At 42.9% G+C, this 5,264-nt stretch overlaps 1 pseudogene; it reads left to right on the top strand.

Annotated features, from left to right (window-relative positions):
* LOC102247597 overlaps nucleotides 1-5,032 on the top strand; it is a 21,938-nt pseudogene extending 16,906 nt beyond the window's left edge.
* Nucleotides 5,033-5,264: the final 232 nt, after the last annotated feature.

Below are 5,264 nucleotides of genomic sequence, written 5' to 3'. Positions count from 1 at the left end.
ACATCCTTAGCGCTGCTGAGGAGGTGGGAGAGGCTCCCACCACCACCGCTGTACTGGCAGCCGTCAGCCTGGCTTGTGCCTGAGCAGAGCTCCCCCTGTGGGAGCTCACTAACCACCAGGGGGCAGCTCCTGCATTGAACATCTGCCCCCTGGTGGTCAGCATGTGTCTTAGTGACCAGTCATTCCCAGTTGTTCTGCTGTTAGGGTCAGTTTGCATATTACCCTTTTATTATATAGGATAGAGGCCTGGTGCATGGATGGGGGCTGGCTGGTTTGCCCTGAAGGGTGTCCCGGATCAGGGTGAGGGTCCTTGCTGGGGTGCCTGGCCAGCCTGGGTGAGGGGCTGATGGCTGTTTGCACCTGGTCACACCCCCTTCAGGGTGGGGGTCCCCACTGGGGTGCCTGGCCAGTCTGGGTGAGGGGTTGAGGGATGTTTTCAGGCTGGCCAAGTCCCCCGTAGACGGTAGCTCCCAGCCTCTCCTTTTTTTCTTTTTTTTTTTTTTTCTGGGATTTTTTTACCTTCTATAATTGAAACTTTGTTGCCTTCAGTGGAGCTCAGAGCCGGCTGCAGCAGGTGGGAAGCATGGCTTCCTCCATCACCGGAGCAACTTCAGTGGAGCTCAGAGCCGGCTGCAGCAGGCGGGAAGCATGGCTTCCTCCATCACCGGAGCAACCAAGCCTCCTGTTCACTCCAGCTACGTGGCTGCCGGCCGCCATCTTGGTTGGGTTAATTTGCATATAGTCGCTTTGATTGGCTGGCGGATGTGGCTTAAGGCATAGCGAAGGTACAGTCAATTTTCATGTTTGTCCTTTATTAGATTAGATAGTTGTGCTAAATTCTTTGTCTGACTATTCCAACATCCTTCTCATGCCTGGTTCTGATTCTTGCTTGTCTTCAGATTTTTTTTAGCCTTTTAATATTCCTTGTAATTTTTTCTTGATAGCTGGACACGGTGTACTGAGTAAAAGGAACCACTGTAAATAGGTCTTTAGTTTTATGGTGGTGAGGTGTGGGAGTGCTATGATTAGTACTTCTGAACTGTGAACTTCACAATTGTTTCTCAGGTTTGTTGGCTATATTTATTTTCTTAGGCTAGTCTTTTCTGAATTAGATTTACTGGGTAAAATAAATAAATGGTTTTAAGTTTCTTCATTCATATTGCCAAATGCTTTACCCTCAAATTGTTCAATTTTCACTACCATAATCTGTATATAGCACACATTTAAACACAACTTATATTCTTCCATTATAATGTAAAAATCTTTAATATCTACATGTCATTTTTATATTATATGCTTAAAATTAAGATTGAGAAATTTTCTTTTTGAACCAGTTTTTTACTTCATTTTTTGTGTAATGTTTCTTTATGTCCTTTTCTCATGTTTATTAAGAAATTAACATTTCTTAATGATTTATGGGAGAGTTTTATTCATGAATAATTTCTGTTCATTTTCACTCTTTGTCTTTGATAGTTTCTATAGCTACTACCCTGTTGTTTTTTTAATTCACAATTGGAAAACTTTTGCATGTATACTTATTGTACCCTATTTTGTTTGTTTTGAGTATTAGGTACTCTTAATCTTTTTTTATGGTTTTATTGGGAATGTTAGACATTTTAATGTTAAAATTAATCTAGGTTTTAATAAGAGGGAAAAGTACAATAATATCTTATGAAAATATCCTGCGATTTTGAAGTTTATAAAAAAGATTGCTTTAGCTGTTCTTTAGGTTGTGTTACTTTAATATTTTCTGTAATGCTTTTGTCTTTTCACTCACAATGTTTCCAATGAGAAATATGTTGTCATCTATATCTTTATTCCTTTGTAAATGTGTCATCTCCTACTGCTTTACAGATTTTCTCTTTGTTGCTGGTTTTGAACAATTTGACTCTGATATATCTCTCTTCATATATCCTGTGATTTTTTTGGTTTATATTTTTCTCAAATTTGAACATTTTTCAGCCTTTATTTCTTCGAATACTTTTGCTTCCCCTTCACAACTCCTGTTGCACAACTCACAAAAGCATATTTCACTTTTAACTCTCTCAGTGTTTATTTTTCCTAGTTTGTATTGTTGTTTTATAAGTTACTAATCTTTTATTCATCATTTCTAGTAGTAATAAACTCCAATCAATTCATTTTTATTCTAGACACTATAATTTTAAACTGTAGAAATTTGACTCGACTCTTCTATTTATATCTTTACCTTACTTTTGAATATATGGAATTTAGTTCTAATAAAATTTTAAATGTTCTTGTTTGCTAAATTTAATATTTCCGTCAATTTTCATCAAATGGATGCTCTGAATTAAGCAAACAACTTTAGAAAAATCTATTTTACATATATAGTTAGACAATGAATATGCAATAGGAGAAAATGTGTTATTTAATACAATAGCCACCCCTTCCCTCTTAGCTGTAGTTCAATTTTCACAGTTTTAGTTAACATGGTCAACTGTGGTCTGAAAATATTATATGGATAATTCCAGAAATAGACAATTAATAAGATTTAAAATGGGTGCCATTCTGAGTAGCATGTTGAAATCTTGTGCCATCCTGCTCCATTCTGCCCAGGATGTGAATCATCACTTTGTCTAACACCATTCCGTGTAGCCTACCTGCCCATTGGTCACTTAGCAGGCTTCTTGGTTATCAGATTGACTGTCCTTGGTATCACAGTGTTCGTGTTCAAGTAATAGTTATAGTAGCCTAACACTACTAGTGTATCACAGTGTTCGTGTTCAAGTAATAGTTATAGTAGACCTTGTATGGGTAGCTCATCTTCTCATTGTGGTGAGTAGATGTCACAATACCTATGTCATTTACCTAACTTCATCGTAAAGGCATTGTATTATCTCACATTATCATAAGAAGAAAGGTGAGTACAGTACAATGAGATATTTTGAGAGAGACATAAGTTTTAGTACAGTATATTGTTAAAATTGTTATACTTTATTATTAGTTATTGTTGTTAATCTCTTACTGTGTCTAATTTATATATTAAACTTTATCATAGTGCTCTTACAAATATAAAGAAGACCAAAATAAGTGGAGAGATATACCATGCTTATGAGAGATCAGGATGAAGGCACTGGAGCGGCGGCAGAAGGAGACAAATGGTTACGATGGAGAGTTATAAACATCACAGCCCCTGAGCAGAAGATCTGGCGGGGTTGAAGAGAGACCAGAAAAATATTTCACTGAGAAGGGGTCTTGTAACCTGCCCGGCCTGTCTGCCCCCACACTGGCCTCGCCGGAGAGGAAGTGGGGGCACCTCCATCTCCATCTACCAAGGTGTCCATTAGGGAGATGAAGGACTCGCTAGCAGAAGCGGAAGAGAAGTATAAGAAGGCGATGGTTGCCAGCGCCCAGCTGGACAATGAGAAGATGAGCTACCCGTACAAGGTCTATACCCGAAGGACACGCTGCTGGAGCTGGAAGAACAGCTGGCGGAGTCTAGGCGGCAGTATGAGGAGAAAGCAAAGAATTTGAGCGGGAGAAGCACACCCACAGCCCGCTGCAGTTCCAGCTCGCCCAAGTGAAAGGCCCTGCAGCAGAGAGAGGAGAGGCTTGAGAAACATGGAATAATCCTAAATTCAGAACCAGCTACCAATGGAGAGATTTCAGACACCCCATATAGTGTTGGATACCCAGGTCCCACCAAGATGACTAAAGAAGAGTTGAATGCCGTCAAGATATCAGGGTACGGGACCCTAGGAAAAGCCCCTGCAGTGGAGGTGTAAAATGAAATTGTGGAGAATGTGGGGAAAAGAGAAATCTTGCAAAATACTGAGCAGGAACAGCACAAAGAGGACCCCATAGAGGATTGTGTGGACACGGAGGTCTTGCCTCCTGGTGAGAGTGCCCCCTCCTTACGAACATTAACTACAGATGAGGGACAGGTTCAATGCCCAGTTCTAGAGAGCACTTCCTTCCTTGAACATGCAGAGCAGGTTGAGTCCAGGGAGCTCACAAGCACCCCGGATGCTAGGACTGGGGCTCCCCTTGAGCAGTCTAAGAGTTTGAGTGAACCAGATGGTGAAACCCCAGGTCCTGCGGCAGGGCAGGGCAGCTGGAATGCCTTGGATATCAAAAACCAAAGTGAAGAAGCTGCAGAAAAACAGGAATAAGAAGAGAAAGATTTTCAAATCAGTTTGGGAGAAGTTAGCACAAAACCACATCAGGAATCTGCTCCTGTGCAAATACCTGAAGTTGGAAAGGTGAGCAGCTCCTAGGGTGTGGTGGAGGCAGGGCTAGCTGGATTGGAAGAGCAAGCAGGCACAGTGGCCTCATATCCTCCAAGGTATAGTGATGACACAGCAAGTCATGACACATGTGCGGTAGATGTCCCCACAGAGTTGGGCCCAAGTTTAGAGAAAGCTCACCAACCAGGAAGGGGCTGAACCCAGGAAGGTCCCAGTTCCAAGCACAGGAGCGGGGGAGAACAGTGAGGAAGAGGATGAGGGAATGGGGTTTCTGGAAGAGAAACCATCCAGACAGAAACACTGGCCAGTCCCTCTTCTCCAGCAGCCGGTGCTCAGGAGGCAGCAGGTGGACATACGCTAAAGGCCAAGAGAGACCCCAGTGAAGAAAAGAAAGGCCCTCAGGGAGAGGGATTGGATTCATCCCAAAAGAAGATGAAAAACAAGAAAACAAGAAAAACAAGAAGAAAACGTCACCGGCACCTGTAGAAACCCCTAAGGATGTTAAGAAAGTGTTAACATTTCAGAACCCAGATCTAAGTGAAGTTAAGGAAGAAAAGCAGGCAAAATCTCCTGATGAAAAATCAAAAATCAGGTGTGGAAATCCAAAACAGAGCACTGTGGCCGGAAGCAGTGACAACCTGGGCTTTCCAGAAGACCCTCAGATGGAGTTGGCTGGAAAACTGAACCACAAAGATGGTGATGTAAACGCGGAGACGGGGAAAGGAAGAGCTGGTGGAGAACTGTTTGAAGGTGATACCATGCAGGCTTCAGGCTGCAGAGCCCGTGCTGAGGGATCAGAGGAAGGATCTGTGAAAGCTGCTGCCTAAGGAGCCGGTGCTGCTCCCAGCCATCACCTGGAGAATGAAGAGGTGCCTAGCAGCGCCCGGCTCGGACATGAACGTCTCTCCGAGGACATTAGCGCTGCCTCGCAAACAGAAGATACAGGGGGCTGTGTGATGTCTGAGTGTCCAAGCCAGGGAGTCAGAAAGGTTTTAGGTAGTGCTAGTCTAGAAAACGATGACTGGGCACCAGCAAGAGAGTCAGGGGACTCCCATTCAG

This window comes from Myotis brandtii, unplaced genomic scaffold (genome assembly GCF_000412655.1).
Source record: "Myotis brandtii unplaced genomic scaffold, ASM41265v1 scaffold1184, whole genome shotgun sequence".
NCBI lineage: Eukaryota > Metazoa > Chordata > Mammalia > Chiroptera > Vespertilionidae > Myotis > Myotis brandtii.
The sequence above is the reverse complement of the archived record's forward strand: the minus strand, read 5'-3'. Positions and strand labels throughout refer to the sequence as shown.